The sequence below is a fragment of the Carcharodon carcharias genome, chromosome 5 (assembly GCF_017639515.1).
Source record: "Carcharodon carcharias isolate sCarCar2 chromosome 5, sCarCar2.pri, whole genome shotgun sequence".
Lineage (NCBI taxonomy): Eukaryota > Metazoa > Chordata > Chondrichthyes > Lamniformes > Lamnidae > Carcharodon > Carcharodon carcharias.
This window is the reverse complement of record NC_054471.1, coordinates 129572540-129584968: the sequence shown is the minus strand read 5'-3', so window position 1 is coordinate 129584968 and position 12429 is coordinate 129572540. Positions and strand designations below refer to the sequence as shown.

The 12429-nt window shown below is 43.6% G+C and overlaps 1 protein-coding gene across 12 annotated transcripts in view; it reads right to left on the bottom strand.

Annotated features, from left to right (window-relative positions):
* The window catches only part of tbc1d32 (TBC1 domain family, member 32), a 418366-nt gene that overhangs the window by 390533 nt on the left and 15404 nt on the right, over positions 1-12429 (bottom strand). The window contains exon 2 of one of the 12 annotated variants that reach the window (XM_041187465.1): positions 10636-10714. The exons of the other annotated variants lie outside the window; for them this stretch is intronic. The gene's annotated coding sequence lies outside the window, so the exon portion shown is untranslated. The remainder of the gene's footprint in view (positions 1-10635; positions 10715-12429) is intronic. 12 annotated transcript variants of the gene reach the window in all.

Here is a 12429-nt window from a genome sequence, read left to right as displayed (position 1 = left end):
CTCCAAGGTAGGTATTTTACAAGGATACCTTTCAAGTGCTTGATTTAATCATCTTGGATCCAAACACAAACAAACTGTACCATCTTTCTTGATCACAGTGGTTACAGAGCTACATCAGTGTGTTGCTGAACACAACAAATAATCCCATAGCATTCTATTTTATCCATTCTATTTTATCTATTGCTTGTCCTAGCTGTCCACAATACACTTCCTAGGTGGATCAATTGAAGGAATTGCACATCTCCGAAGTGTTGAATAGCATCTCCTCTGAAACTTTCCACAGCTTCAAACCTGTCCAGGTGCTTTAGCTGTAAATCTTTAACTGACTCAATGGGGTCATACTTGACTTTATATTCCAGCACTAGTGCTTTGTTGGTTTTGTGAATTATCATGAATCTGAGCACCCTACATGCTGGTAGTCCAGCTACTGCTGGACCATTTGTGTCTATTACATAGAAAACATGTGACGACCATGCAGAACTGCCATATCTGCACTTTAGTGTTAGTAGTCCCACACAATAGATTGGCAAGCCATTGTAGACTGTCAGCCTAGCTCTTGTAGGCTATAAGATTGATTCCCACTTGTCCAGATAGATATCCTTAAATATTCTAAATGGTAGAATATTGGCACTACCTCCCGTGTCTATCTTAAAATGAAGAGTATGGCTGCCAGTCTTGCTCGGGCATATTATATCAATTATGGTACTGCTTCCAACTGAGTGATTGCATCCACATGTTGCGCTACTGTACGGTGTGGAAAGCCTGTTCACTTTCAAGCTCAAGAATTTCTTTCTCTCTATCTTCTATGTGACCTAGCTTGCTGCCCAATTCATGGATATGCCTGTGCTTAGGCTGACCTTTGGTATACTCTTTCTCGCTACTGTTACTGTGCAGTCTACTTCTTCCTTGACCATGGCATGCCGTACTCTTTGACCACACCTTCACAGCTAGACTTTTTTGCATTGTAACACCCAATGTCCCTTCAGACCACACGCCTTGTAGTAGTCTCGAAATACAGAACAATTCCATGACTCGTGTATAAGGTCACATCGCCCACATTTCCTGCCCTGTCTTGGTACTTTGCTACCTCCAGCACTTGTAGGTGTTGCCTACCCACAGCTACGGCTTCAGATTTCCTACGATACTTGAACTGGGTGTCGATAGCGTGTCCTTTTTTCCTTCTCCAACAAGTCTTTCTGGAACTCTATGATTGGGGTTGATGCAATAACAAGCTTCATGATTCTTTCTGATAGCTCTGCCTCTGAGAAATCACAGTCTCTGCACTTATTGTGACATTAACACTCAAACTGGTCTATTGACTGGACTATATGCTATACTGGACTGTTGCCTGGATGCCATTAACTCTAGTCAGTAGATCCTGAAATTCACCTCAACTTGACGCTCTGGATTTTTATGGAAAACAAAACGTCTTATCTTCAGAGCGTCCTGATGTGTTAATGTGATGAATCCTTCATTGCCAATTGCTATTTTAATTTTAATCACCTGCTTGTCAGATTTAGCAAATGCCAGATCCAAAAAGCATAACTCTACTGTTTGGATAAAAAGTTTGCATTCGGAGAGGAAGTCTGGGTCCTTCCAATTCATCACAGGGCATTTTGTAGCCATGGTGCCAAAGTTCCTTGCTTTTCAAGGGTTCCTTTATTTTTCAAACTGAGTTTTCCCTGAAGGGAAAGCAATGCTGATCTGCTGTGCCTGCAGCCTAAACCTCCACCACACCCAGAGCTCTGTAGTACAGGTTTTTTGTTGGCTCCACCCACTAAGCACTTTCAGCAGGAAAAAGCACGATGCCCCAATAGCTTTACAGTCTCGCAGCCCTGATCTGAATAAATACCTGTAGCCTAATTCTATCAGACACTAATCTTTCTGGCAGATTACTGATCTGGTAACCCTCCCCTTCAGTTAGTTACTTATTTGAGTACTGATCCTCGAGAGCGAGATACTAAATGAGTACTTTGCATCTACCTTTACCAAGGAATAAGCTGTCCAGTCTTCTGGCACCACCCCAGTATCCAAGGAGGATTGGGAGATTATGGCCAGTGTTTGCGCAATTTCCACCCTTACTTCCCTCAGCATCCTTAGGTGCATCTCTTCCAGCCCTGTTGACTTATCCACTTTAAGCACAGCCAGCAGATCTAATACCTCCGTCAATTTTTAGCCCATCCAGTATCTCAAATGCTTGGGCAGCTTCTTCTTCCTAGGTAAAGATAGATACAAAGAACTTATCTGGTATCTCAGCCATGCTCTTGCCTCCATGTGGACACCCTCTTTCAGGTCCATAATTGGCTCCAACTCTTTTATTATTTATATGTCCATTGAATACTCTTGGATTCCCAAGCTGCCATTCTTTCTGCTACAGTCTCTTTTCTCTTCATTTGTTTTTTCATTTCCTACCTGAACTTTCTAGATTCACCCTGGTTCTCAATTGCATCATTAGCCTGACATCACTCATATGCACCATTTTTCAGATTCACCTTATTCTCCAATTCTTTCATCATAAGATCATAAGTAACCGAAGCAGGAGTAAGCCAGTCAGCCCAATGAGTTTTCACCGCCATGCAATAAGATCATGGTAACCCTCCCCTTCAGTTATTTACTTATTTGAGTACTGATCCTCGAGAGCGAGATACTAAATTTTAGCCCATCCAGTATCTCAATTGCTTGGGCAGCTTCTACTAAAAATTACCTAATTGTGGCCTTAACCTCACTTTCCTGCATGTCCCCCATAACCCTTGACTCCTTCATTAATCAAAAATCTGTCTAACTCAGCCCGGAATATGAATTCAATTGTGCAGCCTCCACTGTTCTCTGTTGAAGAGAATTCAAAGACTAATAAACCTCAGAAGAAATTCCGCTTCATTTCTGTCTTAATGGAAGATGCCTTATTTTTACATTTGAGCATAAGAATTGGGAGAAGTAGGCCACTTGGTCCTTCGAGCCTGCTCCCCATTCAATAAGATCATGGCTGAGCTGAATGTAACCTCAACCTCACATTCCTGCTGGCCCCTGCTAACCTTTCACCCCCTTGTTAATCAAGAATCGATCTAGCCCTGCCTTAAATATATTCAAAGACTCCACTTCCACTGCCTTTTGAAGAAGAGTTCCGAAGACTCTCAACCCTCAAGAAAAAATTTCTCATCTCTGTCTTAAACGAGTGACCCCTTATTTTTAAACAATGACCTCTAGTTCTAGATTCTCCAACAAGGAGAACACTCTGTCTACATCCACCCTGTCAAGACCCCTCAGGTTTTAAAGATTTCAATTAAGTCACTTCTTACTCTTCTAAATTCCAGTGGACACAAGCCTAGCCTGTCCAGCCTTTCATCACAAGGCAACCTGCCCATTCCTGGTATTAATCCAGTAAACCTTCTCCAAACTGCTTCTAGTGCATTTACATCTTTCTTTAAATAAGGAGACCAACACTGTACACAATACTCCAGATGTGGTCTTGCCAATGCTTTGTACAATTGAAGCATAACCTCCCTACTTTTGTAATCAACTCCCCTCACAATAAATGATAACATTCTATTAGTTTTCCTCATTAGCTGTTGTACCTGCATACCAACCTTTTGTAATTCATGCATTAGGACACCCAGATCCATTTTAAGTTGTGCTCCCTAGTTCTAGATTCCCCCATAAGGAGAAACATCCTCTCAGCATCTACTCTATCAAGGCTCCTCAGAATCATGTTTCAAAAAGATCACATTTCATTCTTCTAAACTCCAATGAGCATGGCCAAGCCTGCTCAACATTTCTTCATAAGACAAGCCCTTCATCCAGGAACCAGCTCTTCGCTGAACTGCTTCCAATGCAAAAATCTCTCTCATTAAGTAAGGAGGCTAAAATTGTACACAGTACTCCAGGTGTGGTCTCATCAATGTCCTGTGCTACTTTTATTCCACTCTCCTTGCATTAAAGGCCAACATTCCATTTGCCTTCCTAATTACTTGCCGTACCTGCATACAACTGTGTGTGATTCATGTACCAGGACACCCAGATCACTCTGTACTGCAGCATTCTGCAATCTCTCCCCATTTAAATATTATTCTGCTTTTCCATTCTTCCTACCAAAGTGGACAAACTCACATTTTCCAAATTATACTCCATCTGCCAAACTTTTGCCCACACTCTTAACCTACCTATATCCCTTTGCAGACTCTTTTGTACCCTACTCAACTTTTTTCCTATCTTTGTATCATCAGCAAATCTGGCTAAAACATAGCTGGTCCCTTCATCTAAATCATTAATGTAGATCGTAAATAGTGATGCCCCAGCACTGACCCCTGCAGCACTCCGCTAGTTACAGTTTGCCAACCTGAAAGTGACCTATTTATCCAGGCTCTGTTCCTGTTAGTTAGCCAACTCCCTGTGTAAATATATCTCACCAAAAGCCAGGAGCTCTTTTCATGTGCAGTAACCTTTTATGTGGCAACTTACTGAATGGCTTTTGGAAATTTAAATACGCCACATCTACTGGCCCACTCCCTTATCCACCCTGCTTGTTACATCCTCAAATAACTAATAAATTTGTCAAACACGATTTCCAGGGAGCTCTCCCCAGCCACTCATTCATCTGCGCTATCCTCCTATTTCTATGCTCACTTATATTTGTACCAAAGCTAATCCAGAGATTACTACCTCCTGCTTGCTAGTTTCTTTCCTAGGTCCTTAACTCTGCTTTCAGGACCTTACCCCCTTTTCCACCTATGTCATTGATGCAGATATGCACCACAGTCACTGGCTGCTCATCCCCACCCACAAGAGTGCTCTGCAGCCACTCAGTGCCATTCTTGACTCTAATACCAGTGAGGCCACACACCATCCTGGATTCACACCTTAACTGCAGAAGCACATGTCTGCTCCCCTAACTAAGGAATCCCCTATCACTATTGCTTTTCTAAACTACCTCCTGCCCACCAGTTCAACTGAGGCAGTCATGGTGTGACGGGTAAGTGATGGCAGAGTGGTATTGTCACTGGACTAGCAATCCAGAGACCCAGGGTAACGCTCTGAGGATCCGAGTTCGAATCCTGCCACGGCAGATGGTGAAATCTGAATTAAAAGTCTAATGATCCATAGAACAAGTGTCGATTAAAAACCCATCTGGTTCGCTAATGTCCTTCAGGGAAGGAAACCTGTCGTCCTTACCTGGTCTGGTCTACATGTGACTCTAGACCCACAGTAATGCGGTTGACTCTTAAATGCCCCCTGAAATGGCCTAGCAAGCCACTCAGTTGTAACAAATCACTCCAAAGTCACAAAAGAGGAATGAAACCAGGCAGACCGCCCAGCATCAAGCTAGGCATCGGAAGTGACAACGGCCTGTCGACCCTGCAAAGCCCTCGTTACTGGTGCCAAAATTGGCAGAGCTGTCTCACAGACTAGTCAAGCAACAGCCTGACAGTCATCCTCATGGAATCATACCAGACGCCACGATCACCATCCCTAGGTATGTCCTGTCCCACCGGCAGAATAAACTCAGCAGAAGTGGTGGCAGAGTGGCATACAATCAGGAGGGAGTTGCCCTGGGAGTCCTCAATATTGACTCCAGACTCCATGAAGTCGCATGCATCAGGTCAAACATGGATAAGGAAACTTCCTGCTGATTACCATGTAGCACCCACCCTCAGCTGATGAATCAGTACTCCTCCGTGTTGAACACCACTTGGAGGAAGCACTGATGGTGGCAAGGGCGTAAAATGTACTCTGGGTGGGGGACTTCGATGTCCATCACCAAGAGTGGCTCAGTAGCACCACTACTGACCGAGCCCTAAAAGACATAGCTGCTAGACTGGGTCTGTGGCAAGTGGTGAGGGAACCAACAAGAGGGAAAAACGTACTTGACCTCACCCTCACCAACCTGCCTAACGCAGCTGAATGACAGCATCGGTAGCAGTAAGCACCGCACAAAGTCGTTGTGGAGACGAAGTCCCGCCCTCACGTTGAGAATATCCTCCATCACGTTATGTGACACTACCACGTCTAAATGGGATAGATTTCAAACAAATCCAGCAACTCAAGACTGGGCATCTATGAGGCGCTGTGGGCCATCAGCAGCAGCAAAATTGTACTCGAAAACAACTTGTAACCTCATGGCCCAGCATATCTCCCACTCTACCATTACCATCCAGCCTGGGGGTCAACCCTGGTTTAATGAAGATTGCAGGAGGGCATGCCAGGAGCAGCAGCAGGCATGCCTAAAGATGAGGTGTCAACCTGGTGAAGCTATAACATAGGACTACTTGCATACCAAATAGTATAAGCAGCAAATGATAGGGCTAAGCGATCACACAACCAATGAATCAGATCAAAGCTCTGCAGTGCTGCCACATCCAGTTGTGAATGATGGTGGACAAACAACTCACTGGAGGAAGAGGTTCCACAAATATCCCCATCCTCCATGATAGAGAAGCCCAGCACATCAGTGCAAATGAGAAGGCTGAAGCATTTACTACAACCTTCAGCCAGAAGTGCCAAGTGGATGATCCATCTCGGCCTCCGCCGGAGGTGCCCAGCATCACGGATGCCAGTCTTCAGCCAGTTCGATTTACTTCAAGTGATATCAAGAAATAGCTGAAGGCACTGCATACTACAAAGGCTATGTGGCCTGACAATGTTCCGGCAATAATGCTAAAGACTTGTGCTCCAGAACTCGCCGCGCCCCTACCCAAGCTGTTCCAGTACAGCTACAACACTGGCATCTACCCAGCTATGTGGAAAATTGCCCAGGTATGTCCTGTACACAACGAGCAGGACAAATCCAACCCGGCCAATAACCATCCCATCAGCCTTCACTCGATCATCAGTAAAGTAATGGAAGGGGTAGTCAACAGTGCTATCAAGCGGCACTTAGCAATAACCTGCTCACTGACACCCAGTTTGGGTTACGCCAGGGCCACTCAGCTCCTGACCTCATTACAGCCTTGGTTCGAACATGGGCAAAAGAGTTGAACTCCCAAGGTGAGGTGAGAGTGACCGTCCTTGACACCAATTGACCGAGTGTGGCATCAAGGAGCCCTAGCAAAACTGGAGTCAATGGGAATCGGGGGAAAACTCTCCGCTGATTGGAGTCATACCTAGCACAAAGGAAAATGATTGTGGTTGTTGGAGGTCAGTCATCTCAGCTCCAGGACATCACTGCAGGAGTTCCTCAGGGTAGTGTCCTTACCCCAACCATCTTAAGCTGCTTCATCAATGACCTTTCCTCCATCATAAGGTCAGAACTGGGGATGTGCTCTGACGATTGCACAATGTTCAGCACCATTCGTGACTCCTCAGATGCTGAAGCAGTCCATATCCAAATACAGCAAGACCTGGACAATATCCAGGCTTGGGCTGACAAGTGGTAAGTAACAAGTGTCAAGCAATGACTATCTCCAACAAGAGAGAATCCAACCATTGCCCCTTGATGTTCAATGGCATTACCTTCACTGAATCGCCCACTATCAATATCTTGGGGCTTTACATTGACCAGAAACTGAACCGGACTAGCCATATAAATACTGTGGCTACAAAAGCAAGTCAGAGGCTAGGAATTGTTCAATGAGTAACTCACCTTCTAACTCCCCAAAGCCTGTCCACCATCTACAAGGCACAAATCAGGAGTGTGATGGAATACTCCCTGCTTGCCTGGATGAGTGCAGCTCCCACAACACTCAAGCAACTTGACGCCATCCAAGACAAAGTAGCCTGCTTGATTGGCACCACATTCACAAACATTCATGCCCTCCACCACTGACGCACAGTAGCAGCTGTGTGTACCATCCACAAGATGCACTGCAGGAATTCACCAAGGCTCCTTCAGCAACACCTTCCAAACCCACAACCACTACCATCTAGAAGGACAAGGGCAGCAGATAGATGGGAACACCACTACCTGAAAATTTCTCTCCAAGTCACTCACCATCCTGACTTCGTCACTGTCACTGGGTCCAAATCCTGGAACTCTCTTCCTAATAGCACTATGGGTGTGCCTACACCACATGGACTGCAGCAGTTCAAGAAGGCAGTTCACCACCACCTTCTCAAAGGCAACTAGGGATGGGCAATAAATGCTGGCCCAGTCAGCAAAGCCCACATGCCACGAATGAATAAAAGAAAAGATACAAACCCCAGAGGAGCCATCACAAATTGCTGGAATCCATTAACGAGGAGGTTATAATTTTTCTGCCCCAGTACAAACCGGGGACCTTTCATATGTTAGGCCAATATGATAGCCACTGCACTACAGAAACAGGGCACTAAATATTAGCTAGGACACCAAGGATAACTCCCTTCCTCTTCTTTGAAATATAGCCATGGGATCTGCTCCCTCATACCGCACTGGAGTGACAGCCTTGATTTTTTTTTGTGCTCAAGCCCTGGAGTTGAACTTGAGCCTGGAACAGTAGGGCCTTAGAAAATCTCAATACAATCAAGCAGAGACACTATGATTTTGTGAAAGGGAAAATCATTTTTGATTAATTTATTAGAGTTCTTTGAGGAAGTAACAAGCAACATGGATAAAGGGAAACCTACAGATGTACAGTACTTAGATTTCCAGGAGGCATTTGACAAGTCACCACATCAAAGGTTACGATGCAAAATAAGAGCTCATGGTGTAGGGGGTAACATATTAGCACGGAAAGAGGATTGGTTAGCTAAAGGGAAACAGAGCAGGTAAAATTAGTCATTTTCAGGTTGGCAAGATGTGACGAGTGGAGTGCCGGGGGATCATTGCTGGAGCCTCAACTATTTACAATTTATACCACTGACTTGGATGATGGGACCAAATGTATGGCTGCTACATTTGCTGATGACACAAAGATAGGTAGGAAAGTAAGTTATGAAGAGGACATAAGGAGTCCACAAAGGGACTTAGATAGGTTAAGTGAGCAGACAAAAAATTGGCAGATTTTTTAAAAATTCATTCTTTCATGGAATGTGGGCATCCCTGGCAAGGCCAGCATTTGTTGCCCATCTTTAATTGCCCTTGAACTGAGTGGTTTGCTAGGCCATTTTCAGAAGGCAGTTGACAGTCAACCATATGCTATGGGTCTAGTCACGTTTAGGTTAGATCGGGTTAATGATGGCAGATTTGGTTCCCTAAAGGGCATTAGTAAACCAGATGGGCTTTTACAACAATCGATGATAATTTCATGGTCAGCATTACTGAGACTAGCTTTCAATTCCAATTTTTATTAATTGAATTTAAATGGAGAGGAATGGCAGAACTCAGAGGTACAGAGAGATCTGAGTGTCCTGGTACATGAATCAGGAAAAGTTATTACGCAGGTACAGCAAGTGATTAGGAAGGCAAATGGAATGTTGTTGTTTATTGCAAGAGGGATGGAACATAAAAGTAGAGATGTTTTGCTCCAGTTGTACAGATTATCGGTGAGACCACATCTGGAGTACTGTGTACAGTTTTGGTCTCCTTATTTAAGGATTCAAATGCATTAGCAGTTCAGAGAAGGTTAACTCGACTGATACCTGGGATGAGTGGGGTGATTATCTTACAAGGAAAGGTTGGATAGGCTGGGCCTGTATTCATCGGAGTTTAGAAGATTGAGAGGGGATCTTACTGAAGCATAAAAGATCTCGAGGGGACTTGACAGGGTGGAACTTGAAAGGTGTTTCTCCTTGTGGGAGAGATTTAAGCTGTGTTCCTGAGCTCTAAAGGGGTCTCGCATTTTAGACAGAATGAGAAGAATTTTTTTTCTTTCAGAGGATCTTGAATCTCTTTCCTTCAGAGGACAGTGGAGGAAGGGTCAGTAAATGTTTTTAAGCCAGAGGTAGATTGACTCCCTTGTTAGTCAAGAATCTAAGGGTTTAAATGGAATGTGGAGTTGAGGCCACAATCAGCCATGATCTTACTGAATGGCAGAGCAGGTTCGAGGGGCCAAATAGCCTACTCCTGCTCCTAAATTTGTATGCTTGTACATATGCTCTCACCACTGCTCAGAACAGAATACTGGATAAAGAACGAAATGCATTCAGGGAACTCCTGCACTACCTGACGGGTTTTCCCTGACTCCTGACAGTCACCCATTCCTTCTCTGCCTGGATACCCTTAAACTCCATTCTTACCATATCTATAAACGTGCATTCCAGGAAAGTCTCAGCCTCACGCATATACCACAGGGACACCAGCTGCTGATCAAGCTTCAAAACCTATAGCTTGAGCTGCTGCAACTCATGACACTTCTGCACGTATGTTATCCAGGACACAAGATGTGTCTAGGAGGCCCCACATGGAAAAGGGTGCTCAGACCGCAATTTGAGCTGCCCGGCTTTGCCTAATTATTAGACTATTAAACTTAAAACTTGCATAACTAAAAGGCTCACCAGTCAGCTGCTTCTCTTGTGCTAACACCACTATTTTATAAGGTTAACTGAAATGTTTTAACTTAATTCCTAATATCTAAAAACCTTAGATTTTAATTTTTTGAAAAATTTAGAATCCTCCATTATCCCTTCCTATTTAACTTTATCTTTAGCCCTTAAGTTTCATTAATTAATTGAACACTAATTTCAAATTATATTTGGCCTTAGTTGTATGCTAATTAATTGATCTAGTATTGATTAATTTAAACACAATCATTAAAATAAAAATTCAAGTCTTACCAATATACTCACCACACACGACTTGTCCACTGACTTCGCTTTGCAATATCACCACCTCTCCTCTATCCTGGCATGCTTTGCTGCACTGTCACTACATGAACATAAAATTGCCCTTTACTGTCTTTCAATGTATTGACAGTCATGTTATTTGGTCAAGAGACAAGGCATTTTCTTGCTCTGCAGAAGCAGCTGCATTACAACATTAACTTAGGACTTTTATTTCTAAAATTTAAGGTATGCTGTGAATATACACGGTAAGCGAGTTGGCTGGCTTTGGAGTGAATTTGCATCTAGCACAAATACTGAAAAAACAAGGCCTGAACAGCCTGTTAGTGCATGAAAAAAAAATCAAAGACAGAAAGCCCAGTGAGTTAGAGCACTGTCATTTCGTGCCTTGAACAACCCAAATTGACAGGATGCAAAAGGCCCCTCCCACTAGGTCACTTATGACTACCAAATCAGGAAGGGGACTGCCCTCAGTGACTTCTTAAACACTGGGTGATGAAGCATTGTGTTTAACAGCTTTCCCAATTTATATTAGATTTATTTAGGTAATCCTTAAAATAACATTTTTATTTTCAGAAACTCTTTATGCACCAAACTATCTGCTTTCTTCTATTTACCAGGTCTATAACACACCCCCAGTATTAATCTCTATTTACTTTTCAAGTCCAAGATATCTGCCCAGAGTAGCTACGCTAACTCTTTCTGTGAAGAGTGATATTTCCTGGAAAATTACAGGGTGCACTGCAGCAAAAAGCAAAGGTTTCTTCAACACACAGTCGAACGACGTTAGATGCTAGAAGCTGAATGCTTAAATTGGCAAGTTCGGGAATTCAGCAGAGTGAGGGAGGAGATGTTGTTCCGGTCTTTTACAAAAAAGGGCTGGTCCAAGAGAGGAAGCTGGAGACAGCAAGACCTGAGAGCTGAAGGCTGGAGGTATTAAGTAGATGTGCAAGTAGGTATTTGGTGAGTTTTAAATTTTTTCCCCCTCTAACCAGTACAAGGATGATACAAGTATTATGTTAAATTTAAAGCCTAACTAGTTAATTCCAAAATATAATAACAGATAATCAGAGTGATAATCTAAACTTGGAGCCTAATTAGTTAAACACCAATCAAATAAAGGGGGCAGGGTAGGGCTGTGTTGCAGCTGTAGTATGTGGGCGCTGGCAGATACCCTTTGTGGTTCACAGCAGCCACATCTGCAGCTCAAGGAACTACGACTTACAGTTGAGGAGCTGGAGTCCGAACTTCTGTGATGCATCAGGGAGGGGTAGGTTACCTGGACACATTGTTCTAGGAGGCAGTCACACCCCTTAAGCTAGGCAATTCAGATTTGGTTTGTGGTCAGGGATAGGAGGCTGTGATGTAAGAGCTGGAGATGTGGGGATCCAAGAAGTAGCAATGGAGCAGCCTCAGTCCTTACAATTATCCAACAGGTTTGAAGTTCTTGCAGCTTGTATGGACGAGAACAAGGACTGCAGAGAGGATGAGGAAATTGACCACAACACTGTTCAAATGTAGGGAGCAAAAAGGAATGTAGTTGTAGTTGGGGATAGTATAGTTACGGGGACAGACACTGTTTTTTGCAGCTGAGAGCATGAGTCTCAAAGGAGTGCACCAGCAAATAAGGGTAGAGTAGGGAAAAATCGTAAAACAGAATTAAAGGCTCTTTATCCAAATGCACACAGCATTCACAAGAAGGAGGATAAATTGATAGCACAAGCAGAACTATATGAGTATGAAATGATAGCCATTATAGAGACATGGCTGCAAAGTGACCATAGCAGGGACATTAATATT